This window comes from Pinus tabuliformis, chromosome 7 (assembly GCF_031772625.1).
Source record: "Pinus tabuliformis cultivar Carrire ecotype Pingquan chromosome 7, CPIR1, whole genome shotgun sequence".
Classification (NCBI taxonomy): Eukaryota; Viridiplantae; Streptophyta; class Pinopsida; order Pinales; family Pinaceae; genus Pinus; species Pinus tabuliformis.
The window spans coordinates 1,631,368,943-1,631,390,140 of record NC_142293.1 but is presented as its reverse complement, the minus strand read 5'-3'; the positions used below and the strand labels follow the sequence as shown (position 1 = coordinate 1,631,390,140).

The 21,198-nt window shown below is 32.8% G+C and overlaps 1 long non-coding RNA gene across 1 annotated transcript; it reads right to left on the bottom strand.

Moving 5' to 3' along the window:
- Window positions 1-12,137: 12,137 nt before the first annotated feature.
- Window positions 12,138-20,911, bottom strand: LOC149254506 (uncharacterized). Its single transcript, XR_016267168.1, has 3 exons — window positions 20,628-20,911; window positions 12,747-14,242; window positions 12,138-12,629 (listed from the first exon to the last, which is right to left on the bottom strand). It is a non-coding gene; the product is annotated as an uncharacterized LOC149254506 (long non-coding RNA).
- Between the last annotated feature and the right edge of the window lie 287 nt (window positions 20,912-21,198).

Below are 21,198 nucleotides of genomic sequence, written 5' to 3'. Positions count from 1 at the left end.
TGCCTCCATGTCATCTTCTGCATCCTGTTTATCTCTCGGAGTTTCTTCCATGTTCTTGAAGCGGCCTGGACTGGTGCGTCCCTGAGCTGCATCTGTGCGTCCTTGAGCTGCTTCGCTGCTTCTGTGCATCCCTGAGCTGCTTCCAGGGGCTTTTCTCTTGTTGGTGGTGTTCCGCGCCTAAGTATTGCGGGTTGGGTCTTCAGAGTTTTGTGGCTCCTCTCTAAATTCCACCAAGATAGTCGCTATTATGCAGGGACGTTCCAGTGTGCAGCGAAATTGAAATTATGTAGAATGACTGGGCTGCAGAGATGATACAGAGGCAGCAGGAGGCTAGGGAGCAGCGTCAACAAGCCGAGGACCTGCAGTCTGAGCCCGCCGCCAACCACTGTGAGTGGCTGGGTAGCGTCCAAAGAAATGAGTCGTCGAAGGGGAGGATGAGTCAGAGAGGGACAAGGAGGGGGGGCAATCTTCCTCTGCTACTACCCCTCCTGCAGCACATTCGATGACGCGGACGAGGCATGCTCACCTGGGAAAAATTGAGCGGACAAAGACGAGAAGGAGCAGTGCCAAAGAATGAGTTGTCAATGGGAACAGAAAGACCTGTAATCAGCAATTCAGAGCAGAGATTCAAGACCGAAAAACCAATCTATAGGCAGCATAGAAGATTCTACGAGAAATGTGCACCATCCACCATTTCAATGCAACACAGAACTTGGCAGTCTCTCCCCATTGTCATGCGCGAGCTCGGCTCTACAGCAGCAGGGAGACAATTGCAGTTCAGAGGAGGCGGAGCGGGGGGGAAGACAGTCTGAAGAGGCCATGTTAAAAAACAAATTGAAGAAGTGTCGGTCCACGCAGTTCATTAATGTGCCATTAATACCGACAGTGGCTTTCTATATATGCTTCTGAGTGGAAACGTGGGTGGCCAGGTGGCCTCGCCACTTGCCAACCCAAGGTCGCTGCGTAGTACCTGCGTGCCTAAACACTCGCATCCGAGAATTAACCTTTGTCTCTTTAGTATGTTGACCAAAATCTATTATTTTAATAATCAGTAATTTAGTTTTTCTTTCAAATTCTTCTCCTCTCTTTTTTTCTTTTATTTTTTTGAATTTAATTAATTTTACCTTCTTCTTTTTTGTAAGCTTGGTAGGACTATATCTTCCTCTTTTTTTTTCTTTTTTTCTTTTTTTTTAATTTAATTAATTTTACTTCTTGTTGTTGTAAGCTTGGTAGGACTACATCTCTTCATCATGTGCCATATATGACACCAATCAGGGTGGGGAATTGAACCCATGACTTCACATCAAGGAGTGTCTTAACAGAACACCCAATCACAGTCTATCCAAGACCTTGCAGACTGATTTTACTTATTTTAATTAAGCTTACTCCTCCAAAATTAATAACTATTAATAAATAGTTATTAATATTTATTAAGCCATCAACTTTATCAATTCTCTTCACATTACTCATATCCTATCTCCATTCATTCTTATTTTGGCACTGCTTTATGTCTCTTAAAATAAGTAAAATATTCGCTAAAAACAGACACCTCAACTAGATCACATAATATTTTTTTTAAAAATTAACACGAACATTTTATATTTTAAATAATAAAAATATAATATAAAAATTATTACAAATTTTAATAATATTAAAAAACTTTATTATGAAATAATATATTTTTAATATTATTCTTAAATACGTTGAATTGATTTAAAATGTTCAAATGTGGTCTCTTTCAAAGAAAACCAATGAAAGACCTAAATACATTGCATATAATACATTAGTGAGAAAAATAAATTTATGAATTTATAAATAGTAATTGATATATAAAATTATGAAATTGTTAATAGTATTTAATGTTATGCATGTCTAACTCCAAATTAACATGGATATTAATAATAAAATCTCTTTTTATTTTTTATTTATTTTACTAAATTAATAAGAAAAATAAATTTATGAATTTGTAAATAGTATTTAATATATAAAATGGTTAATAGTATTTAATGGTATGCATGTCCAACTCCAAATCAACATGGCTTTATGATATTAATCATAAAAACTTTTTTATTTTTAATTTATTTTCATGATTTCAATTATACAACATATTTAATTATTAAATATTAATTTTTTAAAGAAAATAAAAATAAAAATAAAATATAATATAATATATATATATATATATATATATATATATATATATATATATTAATTAAAAAATAATAATAATAATAATAATTTATTTTTATTATAATTAAAATATATCTCTCACCCCAAATAAAAAAATATTACCATCCATATTTAAATATATGTCCACTATACATATGTTTTTCAATTTCTATTCTTTATGATCGATTTATATTTTTAATTGTCTGTCTTAATATGAAATAATTGAATAAAATTTATACCAAAATAAATACATTTGATAACCATGCCATGTAATTTGAATAATCTGGGAAATAAAAAGGGAAAGGGAAAGGTCAATGAAGTATTTTGGGTTGCTTGTAATTCAACGTTATACGGTACAGATGTAAGCCACAATTGCAATATTTTTCAGTATTTTAATTAGTTTAGTTTCCATTAAAAGAAATAATACTAATAACTAATAATAATGTGTGTGTTTAACAAAAATAATAATAATATATATTAATATTAATTAATAAAAATTAAATACAATATTTTTTTAATTTTAATTTTATGTGAAAAATTAAAAAATTTAACATGTCAAACCATTTAACAAGTTGTAAGCTATTTTATGTGGATATTTTAAAAGGATAGAAAAGAAGTTTTGTCTTTTCATTAAAAAATAATAATAATAAATAAATAATATATTTTAAAGAGTTCTATAAAATTTTGGAGTAAATAATTTTCAAACATTTTATATTTAATGTGATTTCTTTTGAAAAATTCTTTATACATTTTATATTGTTGAGAAAATTAAGTTATATGCAATTTTGATGTAATTTTTGATGTTAATTAATATTTAATGAATCTTAACACCTCATTATAAATCACATATTTTTCAATTTACAAGGAAATGTATTTTTCAATTTGACAATAAAGTTTTAAAGCATAAAAATATTGAATTGTACTCTCAAGAAATGTTGCAATAGAAAGTTTTATATTGAAGGATCTAGGAGTTGTGGTTCACCAATATTGAGTTACTAAATTAGGTTATGGTAACTCATCAAAGTTACTAGCATTTTTCATCTCTTATGTATGCAATGTCATTATATTTCCCAAACAAAATAGAGGAATGTCAAGTTTATGATACTAAAAAAGTGCAAATCAGTTGTACTGTCTCCCATGTCACACAAGGAAAAGGATTGTAGAAGTTTATGGCATGGTTTTCATTCTACAGATAAACCTAAAATAAAAGTAATTTTCTTTTGACAAAATACATTGATAATTTATCTATGGGCTAATCTTAAAATTTTTAAACAAATAATTAACAATGGTATTAAAAAACATCAAGATTTTTTCTAATTAATTGTCATTGCAATTCTAGGAAAGAATGATATCCAAGTAGTATTAATGTCAACATCAGGGCATAAGAACATGTTGAAGAAAAGTGTAATTAGGTTCGGTATTTGTAAATGTAATTTTGATCTTTGTACTTGTCAAGAAAAAGAAATATTATTTTTGTAAATTATTCGAATGAGTTTCTTGTTCATTCCGCAGGTCTAGGAAAGTCAAAGAATCAAATTCGTGTTAAAAAATTCTTCTTGAACATGAATATGGGTCAACCTAGTGTCAAGTAGCCCTCCAAGACAAGCATCATCCTCCAAAGAAAAAGACTACTAGCAAAACGATGAAGAGAACAATCATGTCGGCCTCAAAATATATATATTAATGTCATGTCGGCTCATATAAAAGACACAACAGTTCACTTGGTCAAGTCGGCTCAAAGTGGAGACATAACCACTATATATACCCAACTAGGGTCACCACGAAAGAGAAGAACAAGAAACTCACATTTTTTCTCTAAGATGATTTGGTTAGGTGCAGGGGCTGCAATCCGCATTATAGGAGAATAACAATTTGAACTCATCTGCAACTTCGGGTGAGGACAGAGACTCAAATTCACCATGACTATTGGATGGTTACAAGATGGGATCCTCACAGTTAGGGTGGCAAACAATGAGACAATTTTGGATATACACCACAGAGGTACATTCTTGGCATAAGTGTAATGAAGAAGGTATCGGATCTTTGTCTTGCCATACAATCATAATCTCGACATACCTTATGATTAGTCCACACAATGACACATATTGTCTCCACATACAAACAGTCTCAGCACAATACTTTATCAGCATACTTAACATAGTCATGTTCTTGACATAATAGTCTTGATCATAATCCTACCGAAGTTAAGGTCATAATGAAGAATGATATGATGACCTCGTTGATATGGTGAAGGTCTCTATGAAGATGCAGCAGTGATGTTCTCAGTGATGGCAGCGGTAACAAAGATCTCAGCGATACAATGAAGATAATCTCAGCAGTGACAAAGAAAAGGATTGGTGTCTTGGTCTTGGAGTGGCGTAGAAGGTCAAGTGTCATGGTCTTGCAGTGGTGTAGAAGGTCAAGTGTCATGGTCTTGGTGTTCGTCAATTGGAATCTCTATAAGAAGAATTATGTGTGGGTTTTCATCTCCAAGAGGGAGAGGTTTTGGCCCTGGAAGAATGCCAACATCTTGTGTTCTTATCTCTTTGTTTTTGGTAGCTATTTGATGAAATAAGAAACACACGCTCTAATAATGTCAAAGAGAAGATTGTGTTAATAAGAAAATTAAAATGTCTCACAAATAGTTATCAAGTCAAGAAGAATCTGATTAATCTAATTTCCCTAGATTCTTCAACAGAACAAAAATGCTTACTCATGACAATGAAATTAAAAATATATTTTCAATTTATAAAGTATGCTAATAAAAGATAATATATAGTTGTGACTTTCACTTTCACAATCAACACAAAGCAACCATAAAGTGTAATCAAATGAGTACTTCATTTTAAAATACTTTATATGGACAAATGAACACCCTAAATCTTCCTACTTTATCTTGACAAGCCACATTTGTATGAAAAAACAAAGATATTGTTAATATGTAGTAAAACAACTAACATTCCCCCTTGTAGACATACAGACATAGTAAATCATATCATCATCAAATCAAACAATAACCTCAAGTCTCAACATATAATAATAAAAAATGTAAATAACTAGCTAAAATGTGTTGAGAGATGCCAAGATAAGACCTCAAATCATTTAACTTAGATTAACCATGAACCTTGTATAGCTACCCCACATTCAAAAATGGACTACATAATTTCCATAATGACCTTGAATTCCATTCTCAACATACATAGTCTATCTTTTGTGAAACTTTGGCATATAATAATTAATTCTCCAAGCCTATCCTCAATGCTTTTCCTATAAGATTTACTCCTCTCATCATGTATCACATGTGAAACTTTGTATATTAATGTGATTTGCATTTTGATTGAGGTACAATTAGTTCAATAAAATATTGAATCTGAGCCTAGTAAATGGGTGAAATGAGACGAAGAGACATAATTCAAATACATTCACTAAGTAGTATGGCATAGCCAAAGTTACTCATAATAGTAGTGTATGTGTCATTCCCTTTCCACACCTAAATTCTCATTGGTTTAAATCTAATGTTAGCCTCACCAAGCCAAAATAATAATGCAGGTGCCTAGTAACCATAGAGTCACATTTATCCACTCAAAACAAAAACTAAATGTTTGTAACAAAAAAGAGCCCGTTTGAATATCTACTCTTTCAAATAGAAAACAAGCATTGCCAAAAATGATATGTCAAAAATCTATTTTCAAATATTCAAATTATAAACTCAAAACCATAACAATATGCATTTAGGCTTCGTAGAATTGTAGCTTGCAAGCTCAAAACATAAAAATAAAATCATAACAACCTTAATTTAAGCTCATCCTGAATTCTATTTTGGAAGTTCGAAATTTTAAAATATGTACTTAGCCATGACTATAAATCTATTTACAAACTTTAAAATAAAACAATTACATTCATTCATAACTATATATATATATATCAAGTTCAAAATCAAAACAATCTCGCAATTACACCAACCCCAACATTTATCAATGATTTGTTATTTATGTAATAACAAACCATCTATTTTTAAGCTCTCCATTCAAATATCTATTTTTCCAATGGTACATTTTTATAGGCACTCCATTCAAAACCAATTTTCCAATGGTAAATTTTTATAAGCTCTCCATTCTCGCATTTAAAAGTTGGGATTTCTCCATTTGAAGCTTGGGCTAAATGAGATAATATAGGTGGCATTATATACCCTACATATTATATCATCTTTTATCATCAATTAATAAATTTTAAATTTTATTAATAGTGGAGAAATTATAAATTATAATTGATAATCTCCATAAATATTTGTGACTTTTCCTTCTTTATCTAAATAATTAATGAATAAAAACTTTATATATATATATATATATGGAAGAGGTTCACAATTGTTATCAGTTATGAATCCTCGCGACATTTAATTTAACAATTCTATCACATCAATCACAATGCAACTCCAAGAACTTGCTTAACACCCTTGCATGACAACTAATATTTCTAATCCATCTCCCCAAAATCATACGGAAACTTTGTCACAATAAATGGTAATGAAGTAAAAAATAATTAAATAACTAGTTAGTTCTAAAATGATAGATTACAAATATTATTTTTAAAATTTTTTGGAAAAACTATTTTAAGTATTAACATAGATTTATGTTAATTCTATATTTATCAAGTATTTAGAGAGATCAAATCTCTCAAAATGCAAACATCTTTTGAGTACATGCAAAACTTGAGAAAAGATTTGCACCATAAGAAATTTGATTTCTCTCATCACAAATCCAAAGTTAAGATAAATATATACTAATTCTTATTAATATTATTTATATTTCTATAAATTTTACATTTTATATATAGCAATATATTTTTAATTTTATTAAAACCCAAATACTATATATAATTCAATATGTAATATGCATAGTATTGATGCTTGATTGATAAATAGATAATCAAAAAACTATTGTAAATATTGAATTTTTAAATGCTTATTAATTAAACTTAAATATGAAATACAATGGTTATTAATATGAATCATTATTTTAGTTTATATGGTTAACAATTTATAGCTACTATTTATATATTAACTAGCCTAGATCTATACAACTTTGGGTCTACCAAGCGCCTAAAAATAAGTAGAGCCAGAGTTATATAGAAAGTAAATCTGGATAAGAAAGTAAGGGATGCAATACCAACTATGGAACACTGGAAAGCACTTATGACTCGTACAAATACATGCTTGGATCCTTCCACACAAAAAAAATCTTTATTGATGAATGTAAGGGATGCAATACCATGGAAGATTAGAAAACGCTTATGTTTCGTACAAACACATTCTTGGGTCCTTCCACAAAGGAGTCATTTGATAAAGAAATATATTTGTTTGCAACAAATGATGATGTACAAAATCATAATGAGCCTTGTTTAAGAAGCCTAAATTGTTCCGTTATAGCCACTGTTACTACAAAAGTGAAAAGCAACTACATGGAAATAAATAAGGAAGAAACGAAACTTGAGTTACTTATTGCAATTGGAGCTCAAGTGATGCTTACATCAAACATTTGGACTTATTCAAACTCGTAAATGGTGCTCTTAGAATTGTAGAAAAAAATGTACAAACCAAATATTTCAGCCTTAGAACCATTCATATATGTTTTAGTCATATTTGATAAGATATGGGAGTACCATGGGATGAATCACCCCCTCAAACATTTCCTATTACACATATTGAAAGAGATAATAGAAAACAACGTCCTTTGGAACTTGCAAGGAGCTTCACAATCCACAAGCACCAAGAATTGACTTTGGAGAAAGCTACTATTAACATTCTAAAGCAACGGAAGAGTTAAAGATATAAATGGTATACGATTTCAACCTCCCTTTTCATTTGATTGGTATGCAAAGACGCAAAAAGTAGTGTGTGTGACTGTAAGAAAAACAAGAAAAAAAAAGGGATTGAAATCAATCACAATGTAAACTATTTTCTAATTGACTATATTCTTATTATTTTCATTTTCCATCATTCAACATTTGTACTAAATGCATGTATTAAAATTATCAAACTATTCTTAAACGTATTTAATATATTTAAAATGAGCAAATCAAATTAATTATATATTCAACATATTTTTGTGGCCGAACACAACTTAAACCATCCCATATCCATCTTAACCCCAGATCTATCAAGTGTCGAGAATGATCAAATCTCTCAATATGCAAACCTTTCCTCAAGTTTTGCACTCAAAAAAGGAGGCTTGCACTTCGAGAGATTTTATCTCTCTCGACACTTGATAAATCCAAAGTTCAAACAAATCTAAGTTGATAATAATACAATCCAAGGAGTTTGGATATATATTCCACAAGAAATCATAGCCAAAGATGTTAAAATAGTTAGTTAACATGATTTTCCAACCCTCACTTGAAATTGATTTTAGTAAGAGAGATTGAATTGTATAAAACAATTCAAAATACACATTTAATATCGTTAGATTCAATATGTAAAACTTACCAATCACTAAGCCTTATTTAACAACAACATAGACTAAATTTTGCTCGATGAACCATGAACGTTGAGCAAGTCTATTCATTACTTCATACACAACCTAAATATTTAAACATAAATTCAACACAAAATATGACGAATCTTATCATCATAATTAACACAATTTTGTAACCATGTATTGAATTTGATTTCAATAAAAAAATAGAATTTATATAGAACAATTCAAAATATGCATCTCATAGCACTACATTCTTTCTGTAAATTAGATTTATTACTATGTCCCAAGTCTTATTTAATCACAACATAGATAATATTTCATTGGATGAACAGGGAAAATTGTAAAACAACCTTAAGATTTCGACATAGATTCAAGAAGAAAATATATAAGCAGCAATCTTAAGAGAGTCATAGTTAACATAATGTTATAACCCCAAATTGAAATTGATTTCATTAGGAAAGTTGGAATTTATATAGAAAGATTCAAAACATGCATTTTATAGTATTACCACACTTCAATACACAAGTTTTATGCACATCCAAAGCCTTATTTAACCACATCGTAGATAACATTTTGTTGAATAAACCATCTATATTGGACAAGTATATTCATGTATTATTAATAACCCAAAGATTTAAACATAAATTCAACAAAAATAAATATAACCAAAAATCTTAATATAGATTCAAGAAGACAAAAATACACCGCAAAAACATTAGTATGATACCATATATATTGTGATTGCCAAACACCTCAAACAAACTACGACCCTTAAATTGGACCTCATCAAGTTGAAAAAGACCAAATGGGTATATGTTGAATCAATGATCACAAACCTCTCTATAAAGGCAGAACACAATAAATCTTCTTCATTAGAATGAAATATGATTAGAGTAGCATCTCTTTCAAGAAATTTAAAGAGTGTTGTCAAATTTAATACTTGTTGGAACATGCCAGTGATCAAGAGTATTCATAGAATACAATGATTATTCATCACTAGTGTCTACATCTTCTGAGAATTTTGATATAAGCACTATCAAATCTAACACTGGTCAGAACTAGTAATCACAAGTAGCCATTGAATGTAATGATTATTCACGACTAGTGTCTACAACCTACCCATCAAAATGCACGACTCATGTACAACCTACCCATCAAAATCCACATTATACAAAGATTCTTCAGAAGCTTCCATGAACATAATCTTTTCCATTATTATACTTGGTACATGGAATGTATAACGTATTCAGTTTTACATTGACTACCTATTAATTGTGTTTGACCAAAAAATATTTGCAAATCCTCCATAGTTTAACATTAACAATTGAATTTTATTTATTTTTCATAATATTTAAATTTATTTATTTAAAATGTGATTGGTTCAAATTTTATACCTTTTATTTTGTCATCATTACTTATGTACAAATGTAATTAATAAAAAAAACAATAACTACAGTACATCCCACTCTCCACTCTGTAATAAAAGCATTTGTGTCATGTCATTCTATACCTATCAAGAATGTCACTGAATTCATATCAGCGTTGCGATTAATTTAATAAAAGTTTTATGGGGGAGCTTTAATCTTCTTGCACACCCTAAATATTTAATGATGGGCTCCTCCAATCCAGCGCGCACCAGGGCCTAGAAAGCATGACATCTCAATTTCACTTGGTAAAGAGAGATAATTAGTTACACTCTTATTATGCAATCATTACAATGTACACTCAAATATTTTTAAATATTATTAAATATCGTCAAATATTTAGTTATAAATGCATGGTGTACCTATAGTCAGAATCATTAATTCTCATTTCAAATCAACAAAACTCCAATTGAAAGCAATAAACTTAAAATATAAACTATACTCAAAGTAAATAATTCTCTATCAATAAAATCCGTCCTCTTCTTGGATATCGGATATCAAAGCTAACACAGATTTCCTAGAAAAACACAAGCTTAGGGTCCACTTAATACCGATTTTTTTTTGAGTAATATATTTTAAAATTTACAAGTATTTCTTAATACATTTATTTTTGTATTTATAATAAAGTACATAAAATATTTATTTGAGAATTAATTTATGTGTATAAATTTATGTTTTATCTAAATGTTCAATATTTATATTTGTTTATAAAATAAATTGATAGTTTAAAGTAATATATGGTAAAATTTAGAAATATTGCTTAATACATTTATTTTTTTATTTATAATAAAGTCTATAAAATATTTATTTGAGAATTTATTTATATATGTAAATTTATGTTACCTAACTGTTTAATATCATAGGACGCTTTTCTAAATTTGGTATCTTAGTTTCATAAAGATAAATATTTCATATCTTTATAGCATGAAACAACTTAAATCTAATTATGACATTTGTAATTAATTTTCAAAATAAATTTCTAATTAATATGTAAATTGAAGAGCCTTTAATATGTAAATTGAAGTCTTTAAATTTTTAAATACTAAAAAAATCATTAAAATAATTTATATATAACATGTAATGTTGATTGATTTAATATATTTATTATAATTTTTAATTTAAAATAATAAATTAAATTAAATTTAAGTATTAAATGTATTATATTTTTCAATCTACATTATTATTATTTTAAATTATTATTATTTTGAATTTTTAAAATGATTATTGTTTTGAACTTTTAAAATGAGAAATTAGAATTATTAAAACAACTTTTAATTTTTTTATGTTTAAATTTCCATCTACCATTATTTTTTAAGCTTTATCCACTATTAAATTTGTATCATTATAATTTTTAAACAATTTTAATAACAAAATTATTAATATCTTAATTATACTTATTATTAAATTTAACTAAAACCGCAGGTAATGTAGCTTGTTGAAGGGTTGAGTAAACGGAAAATTTCTTATTTGTTAAAGCACCTACTTATTATTAAATTTAACTAAAACCGCAGGTAATGTAGCTTGTTGAAGGGTTGAGTAAACGGAAAATTTCTTATTTGTTAAAGCACCTGGATCCCTTGTGCTTCATCCAAAATTCTTTCCCAGAATTTTCCGTGTTCAGCCTTATTAAAGTCTAGCACTATCAGAAATAACAAAAAAAAAAAAAATAGTATATGGTACTAGAGGAATATCAATCGATAAGAAAAAAGCATCAACGTGTTCTGCAAAATAATATCTTTTCTTTCAATTATTATCGAATCAACCCTAACATTGGTGTTTTCAACAACAGTGACAAAACGTGAGTTCAGATGAAATAAGTTCAATATACGGAAAAGTTGACAGGCATAAATTTCCAGTTTCAACTAAAAATCCTAAATGACAACGAAGACATAATGCATTGCCCTCCTCTAACATAAGCATAATCTTCCTGTATTCCAACATCACTGTAAATGCACATCAAACATCACTGTAAATGCACATCAAGCAGTTATAGATATAGCCAAAGACCTAACATTGGATAGCACTGTTGGTGGGAATTTTTGCAAGAGATTTCTGATTTTATTAAAGGACTCTGCCCACGGATGTGCACAAAAGCTTGGAACAACATACCGAGAACTAGAGAGTTTTCCTCTGCATTAAAAGGGTTTGCTCCAGCATAAAAGTAAAAAGAAACTCGAATGAGACTTTCTCTGTGCCTATCGCTCTTATGGGTAATGTGCGATTAAACAACTTTTTATATGAGAAAGGTGACACATCTAGGCATGGCTTTTAGTATTCATCCCACATGACAAAAGAAGAATAAAATATAGGCATAAAAATGGTGACACATAAAATACAGGACCAACAAATATAACAGGGCTGAGTAGAAACCCAGGGGTAAGTCAGCCAAAAGACACCAGATTTCTTTGTATTAACTGTAAATCAAAAACATTCTCCGATCTCTTTCACTAAAATAATTGGCATGGTTTGCAGGTAGTCTGGACCATTGCTCCCACTAGCCCCATAACGGTTCAAATCTTCATAGCTGGGACCTTGTTCACTCCAGTTCAACATCCTCAAACTGCAAAATTTGGAGAAAAGGAGAAACGAAGAGGTTCTACATCAGATAGGGGCAAAGAGAGAAGAATAGTGACAGAAGAATGTGAAACCAAATGAAATGGGATACTGAAATGCATACCATAGGGAAAGGAGGCTAAGTAATGATTGTTGTCACTGCTACAGCTTTTCTTATTGCTGATGACAGTTGCAATCAGTTGTAATGACCACGCTGCCAGCTATCTTCCTTGACCAAGAGAACAAAATAACCAACAGCTCCTTTTTAATTTTGAATGGTATCACTAGTAGATCAATAATTTCCTATTCCTTTGATTAAAAATGGTAGGTAATATTTTAAGGACAACTTCTCCTGGTAGCCTGATATGGAAGAAGTTACCAACATACTACTTAAATAATGATAACTTGCGCACACAACCCATTTCTTGTCATTGTTGCTCCTTTTATAATCACTGATAACAGTTGAAATCAGTTGTAACTACCAAGCAGCCTGCTAACCTCCCCTTGGACAAGAAAACAAAATAAGCTAACTCTAATCCTTTTAAATGGTAGCATCTATGATTTCGTAGACCAAAAACTTCTTATTCTTATAATGAAAAGTATACAAGATATCTTTAGTAGGTATATTACTTCAAGGAGGACTTCTTCTGGTAGCCTGATATGGAAGTAGTTCCTGATATACTTGAATAATGAGTTTTTGCTAACACAACCCATTTCTCCATTGCCAACACCTTATGTTTATTAGCTCACATTCCATTAATAGAGAAGCACTTCCACAATGAAGTGCTGTCATATAGATTGATCTGCAAAAAAAATTGTTTCCAATCGTAACTCGTTGAATACAATGCCATAGATCAAGATCAAGACCTTCGTTCCTGCAAGATTCACGATCCCTTGCCAACACAATTCATGAAAGAAACAAGTATTACAATTGTTGATATCCCTTTAAGGAAGTTCCCAATATACTAAAATAAATGTGTCTTAACTCACAGCATCGTTAGAATCCTCTCCATTCACATTGGCCTATTTCTTGTCATTGCTGCTCCTTTTCTAATCACTAATGATAGGTGCAACCAGTTCTAACTATCAGGCCACCTGTTATCTCACTTGGACAAGAGAACAAAATAAACAACTCCTTATTCCTTTTAAAAGGTATCATTTGGTAGACCAATAATTTCCTCTTCCTTTAATGAATAGTTATACAAAGATATACTCGGTAGGTATTCCTTCAAGGAGGACCTCTCCTGGTAGCCTGATATGAAAGGAGTTCCCAATATACTACTTGAATAATGAGTTTTTGCAACCACAACTCATTTTCCTTCTAATAACACCTAATGTTTGTTAGCCCATCACATCACTAGAAGCATGGAGCATCTACACAATCATTATAGCACTTCCACAATGAATGCTATCGTATTTCAGCGCAGGCACTAGGTGCTGTAGCCATCCCTGCCATGGGAGAAGGAAAGATGGGTGGGCATTATTTCCTTCTTATCCCACCTGTCGGAACTTCGGATCAGCTTGCTCAATTTGAAAATAAGCAGGCATTCCGCTTGGCAGAACTGCTTCATAAGCTCTCTTCTACTAATCCTCGGAAAAAAAGTCTCCCACTGTAGCTCACTGGTCACAATATGCAGTAATTGAGAAAAGAATGTCAGTTGAAAATAATCCCACAACTCCCAATCAAACATCTATTTTCTTGGAACTTCCTTGGCTTCATCATCTTCATCTAAATGAAAATTTATATACATTCATCAACAATCTTGTCAGCAAAAGCCTTGTTATTAAAAAAAAAACAGCCCTAGAAAATAAGGCTTTTAAACAGCCTAAACATGCAGTAATTGAGAAAAGAATGTCAGTTGAAAATAATCCTACAACTCCCAACCAAAGATCTATTTACTTGGCACTTCCTTCTTCATCTTCATCTAAATGAAAATTTATACACATTAGCTCAATGACTCGTTTCATTTTTTCCTCTTTCAGATTACAACATAATGTCTTTCAGCTTCAAATGAAGGCTTGAATACACACTACATGCAGAGATTTTTGAAAACTGCTTCATTAGGATTTGCTACCTTCACATCTAGCCCATGCAGAATTCCAAATTCCATTTTTTCCACACAGAACAGCTATCCAGCTAGTGAAACAATCCATACAAAAAACTAGTTAAGAAATTGGACAACCTAGAGCTTTCTTTTATGCTGCAAATTTTGCTTCAAAACGCATTTTAGGGCCCTATTATTTATCAACAATCTGCCAAAGGGGATCAGAGATACTAAAAACTTGCATTTACAGAAATGCCCCAAATATTCTCAGTTTAAAGCAAAGGAAATGGGATTTTTCATTTTTAGACCAGAATGTGCCCACCTGTGTTTCTCATGAGATAAAGAGTGTGAATATGAATGTCAAGTCATTTCTTTCCCCTGCCTCTTTTCATGTTTGGGTTGCCAACTGCTAAAAGTAATTTTTCAAAAACTCTCAGTTATGGTGCAAACATATAACTCGTTTAACTCAATTCCCAGGGCTACCTGGAGAATGTGTTTCTTGGTTTTCCTTAGATCACCAACTATTCCAATACAAACATGCTTATCTCAGGCACCTTTGTCTATATTTAACCATCAATGCAACCACCAGAAGGTCTCTCTTTGGTTGTAACTTCTATCCCTCAGTCTATGTCATGCACTCATCTAAAATTCTAAACAAACTACATGGACTGCACTCATGGGTAGAAATAAGAGTGTTAAGCACAGGTAAATGGAATTTGCCATGACTGTCTGCCCCCCAGCATTTCGAGTAGCTTGTCAGTGACTATGATAAATACAGCTGTCATTGACAATAAGAACATTTAGACCTCACACAAACCATTCAAACTTTGCTCACACCAAACATTCATGCACTTATTCATTGTTAAGCACAGGTAACCTGAGTTTGCCATAACTGTCTGGCACCCCAGCATTTCTAGTAGCTTATCCGTGACAATGATTAATACTGTTATCATTGACAATAAGAACATTTAGACCTCAACCAAAACCATTCAAATTTTGCTCAGACCAAATGTTTCCCATGTATAAGCTTGACAACTTTCTACATATAGAAAATCAAGTACGAAATAGTTATATTTTCAGGAATGGTAGAGGTCCTGACCAACAACTTCGAAAAGACTTGAGATAGATATCCATACAATTGTCTGGAGGCATTGCTCCTGATTTCAAACCTTAAATATAAAAATAAACCCTTTACAAAGCAAAAGTCTTCGAGCTTGATTATTGAGAACAATCCCATCAGTTTTATGTACCCTAAACACATGGACTGACATTGTTATCTTGTTGGTAGATTTGATTGCATTCCCAACTGTGATGAGGAATCTCAAAAACACATTTCTCATCTCCAATTATATGATCAGGAATGCTATCACCAAACTCAAACAAATTGGTGACCATTTATTACACACGTGCTTTGAAATGTTTAATGCCACTCTAAGCATAAGAGACAACTAGAATGATTACCATTCCAAACCGGCATAATCATTTAATAATAAATCAAACAAGAGCTATAAAGCTAAGACATATAGTATACATGACAATGAATCATAAACCAAACAGATCACAGATCAAAGCTGAGTTGCACTTACTCAAAGTTGGTGATAGACCCTTCAAACAATTCTTAAATGATTTGCAGCAAGACATATCTTGAGTGGATAGTAAATATACCAATTGATAGATAGCCTCATAGTGGAGTGTGAAACTGTTCAAGCATGGTTTATCAGGACTACAAGATGATAATGATGCATACTTTGGCAATTAAAACCTATCAAAATGTAATTCCAAAGGAAACCAAATGTTAATCGCCAATTTCCCTGAGAGAGATTGATAAAATGTTAAAGAAAGTCACTTAACTTAGATGGTCTTTTGAGTTTTACAAGGCCAAATGGAACTTCATAAGGTTGACACAGAGAGTTTATCAAAACCTTAAGGATCTAGTCCCTGGAATAGATAACTGATCCTATCACAAAAGGAGGAAAATCATATCTTATTGCAAGCTAGTGCCATTTAGTGTTAGAAGATATTTCAGATAAAAATTACCAAGTTAACAGCGTACATGTATGTGAAGCAGGAGGGAATGGGTGTGGGCACATCACTTTTCAAAAGCAGGGACAGGAAGGTATATCGGGGATCCAGATATCAATTTGATATATGCAATAAAATATGGGGAAGAAATCCCTGACATTGATGTAAATGAGCAATAATTCAGATATGTCTTCAGATCCATTCATGATCCAGCATTGAACATGGACATTCCTTTCCTTTCCAGGCATGGTGTGGAAATGACAAATAGAAAAATGTGAAACTTCAAACTTAATGAAATTGAGATGTGGAGACTCAATGAGAGAAGAATGTTCCTGATGATGAAAAATGCTTAAAGTTGAACCACTGGAATGAATCTAATCATTCCAATGTCCATGCATCCATCAATTGACATTCATGATTCACCAACGAACATTGACATTTCTTCCCTTCCCATACATGGTGAGGAAATGACAAATAGAAAAATATGAAACTTCAAATTTAATAATATGGAAATGTGCAAACATGAGAGAACAATTTCAATAATGATGAAGAATGCTTAATATTGAACCACTGCCACGTATATCAATTCCCTGCAATAAAACAACAAAATGTGCCCTATGTCCTCTATTTTTGCTTTGTTGGTATCCTCCCAGCTCACATGGCCAAGTGAGAATAAAATTACTGTTTAAAGGTATAAAGGGGGGCAACACTTGGTTGTATCAGGGTTCCTATTTGGGCCTTATTGCCGCAAATCTAGCAGGCCTTGTGAGGGGATTCACCAGGCAAGGGCCAGACCCTATGGCAACAATGAGGAAGGATTGCCACTGTCATCTCAGCAACCTTCCTCCTGCTCTTTAGCAGAATTTCACCACAAGGGAGGTGACCCTATATTCAGCTATAAGGGGGCATTCTAATTAGAGGGCTCAATGTGATATGAATGAATAGTCTAAGGAAAGATAGTTTAACGCCAAAATAGACTCAAATATTATTTATAAAAGAACAAGTATTCTAACCCTAGAATAGCGAATGACTGCTGCAAATTAGGTTTATTGATAGGCAATGAAAAGGAGAATCTAGACATGTAGAAGTCACAGAAATGATTTCCTTAATAAATTAAGTCAACCAAGTAATAGGGGAACCCTCAAATAGGCTTCAAGTTGAAGCTTGGCGAAGGACTAGGGTTTCATCCCAAATTAGGGTGTCAGCCCTAATTAGGGAGGCTATAGCATAATAAACACCAAATTTTGCATTTGAAGGGTTTAGGAACGGAAACCTTGGAATTTCATCCACAAGCATCCACTAAACTGTTTGACAAGACAACAAGTTATAGGCCAACCTTATAGCTCAAAACAATAGAATAATGCAATAAATACCCACAAATGTGCTTCGATTTCCTCTACAAACATGAGGTCATCTCCTTTTTTAGCATTAAATGCCACAAAAAAGTGTGAAATGGACTAAAAAGATGTACCGCCATCATAATCAACTCCAAAACCTGAGGGGAAACCTCCAGAAGTGCCTCAAAGTGCCTCCATGTCCAAAAGCCATGCTTTGTGTGCTCTACATCACCCTCTCAAGGACTAGATGGATGGCATGGCACCTTCCCTCTCTAATGTTAGAGCTCAAAGAATGAGTACAAGTCCTCCCTTTTCACCCGGGATGACCATCACCATCTGGACTTCAGAAAAAGCAGCGCCCATCAAACAGTTTCAAGGCCCACCTAGGAGCGTCCTATGTCCGTTGGGTACAACATCAAGTAAATACAACAAGAAGCAAGAGGAGCTCAATGTTTCAGCACGTAAGTGTGCTCTGGGGTATCAATCATCCTTATCCAATCATCAAGTGCCCAACGCTCTGCTCTGGAAGGGCAACACTGCATCTGCAAGGTCAAGATTGCTCTCTAGAAAGTGTAAAATTATCACGGCATGCTATGCAATGGAGTGATGTAAGGTTCCCTCAAAGGCCCTTGTTGCTATGTGAAGAACTAGCTGACAAAACCATCTCAAGATCAAGTGAAAGTCACCAATCATTAGGGACAATGACCATAGATGCACCATAGTGGATCATCCATATTTTATTTTAGGGGCATATTAGCACTTAGGGACAATGACCATAGATGCACCATAGTGGACCATATTTTATTTTAGGGGCATATTAGCACTTCAAACTGAGGAGATCACCTTCCAATATCTAACTAGACCAAGTCCTGTAAAAGTGTTCCCTACTTGTATTAGGGATGGATAGATGGTCAACCCTATTAAGTATTTCCAACCTTTACGAGTAAGTGACAGGTCCTAGGTCAACCCTTCAATCTATGGGTGCTTGTAATAGTAGTGGCAATGGAAGGGAAAAACTTTAGGCAAGGTGCCACTACCATGTAACTAGTTGATGGAGGCCCATCATCCTGAGTGTACAGATGTAAAGAGGGAGCAATCATGGAGGCATGAGTTTTTTTTTCTCGACCTACTTGTTCCACCCCTTTGGTGCACCTTTAACTTCATTTTTGATAATGCTTTGGTTGAGAAGATAGCATAGGAGCCCAAGCATGTTTTTAATGATTTAGCATTAATTTACCCATTAATTATGAGTCAATTTATTGCTCATGAGGGTTGGTGTATGCAAGAGTTCCTTTATCCTTTTACTACTTTTTGGATAACGCTTTGATTGGGAGCATAGCTTAGGAGCCCAAGCTTGCTTTTATTGATTTAGCTTTTATTGACCCCTTAATGATGACTCCATTTATCACTCATCAAGGTTGTTGCATGCAAGAGTTCCTTTTTTATGGTGATGGAGCATAAGTGCTCAAGGAACTGGGAGATGGCTAATGAGGGAGGTAGTGCTCGTGCTAGGCTTTTGCCTATGCACTAATGATTGTCCTAGCCATCTTTTGCATTTTAGCATTTCTTTTTTTTTATTGTGGCCATTTATGATTTTAAAGTTCTTTTAGATCAATAAACTTCCAAGGCAAAGTTTCTGGTCCAAGCTCAAGGATGAGGATAAGAAGACTGTCAATCACAATGAACCAATGACAACAAGCCCAAAGAATGGACGTGATATCAAGGGAATGATGGGAAGTGATAAGTGTGGAATATCATGGTCACTGTCACACTACTTCAATCCAAGTCTCCCCAGTAGTGCTTCATTTAGTGTGGTCATTTATGCTTTTAAGGTTCTTTTAAAAGCATCAACCTCGGCTTTTTAAAAGCATCAACCTCGGCTTCTTATTTCTTTATTGTGGGCTTATGCTTTTAAGGTTCTTTTAGCTGCATCAACCTCTAGGGCGAAGTTTCTGGTCCAAACTCGAGGATAAGGAGTTCACAAATATTTTGCACCATAGTTTTTGGTTTGGCAAACCTTTATTTACCTCTGTCAATTTACATATTCTTCCACGTGTTTGCAGATAGGAAAACGCGGGATGTGCATAGAAAGGGAATCAAGCTGCATGCACAGAAATGAGATGGCAGCAAAGGTGACATGATACATTACTGAAGACGGGACTAAGATTGCAGATATGCAAACGTGGGATGTGCATACAAAGGGAATCAGGCTGCATGCACGGAAATGAGATGACAGCTCAGGTGACATGCTACATTACTGAAGACGGGATCGAGATTGAAGAAGGACGAAACAAGACAAGATGACAAATAAGGACAATGCCACAGAAATTCATGCGAACAAAAAGAACAAGATCATGGAGTTGCTAACAATAACAGGGCAACTCCTGAAGAGGGCACCAACAGTGGAATATGTGCATAGGAATGGTAACAGAATAGAGAATAAACTCAAAATCCATAAACCCACTAATTTATATCACTCATCAAAAGTACTCATCAACCTTCAAACCTGTCGAGCACAAGGAAAATCCGAGGTTTCAAGTTGAACAGAATGTAATAAACGAATGTTATCTAGATTGCATGCATGAGGAATAGTAAACATACCACTTCGGCACCAGTTCCCTCTGCCCTTCTTTCTTTTCAATTCTACCCATTCCATATCACCTTTGCCCCAATTTTCATTATCTTTATCGCCGTAGACAGTAGAAGACAACAATTTGCAGTTTAAAAAACATGCTAACAGTGTTAGCGTTGGCTTCACAAAAAACTGCACGTATATTTTCCATTGATCGAAGAAGCACCAGCTTAGAATCCCCATGCTAATGCTTCATGCAGTGAAAAGTATACATTTTCAAAATGCCTCTGTTCAGACAGCGGCAGAGTGCAATTTAAAGGCGGCAGAGTGGCACTTAAAAGGAATTAGGGTTAGGGTTTTAAGACTTACGAGATTAGAATTTAGTAACTTGCCTTACTTAGTAACACTTCGTGTACATATATATCTATGGGTGAAAACGGTATCCATTTTTACGTTTTTTTTCAGTCAACTTGACGCTTCAACCCAAAATAAATAATTAATAAAATATACAATAAAAATTATTAAAGTGCATTAATTTGATGGGTAAAATATGTTTGGGCAAGAGTGAGATTATAGATTTGAATGGTGGATATAAGAAAG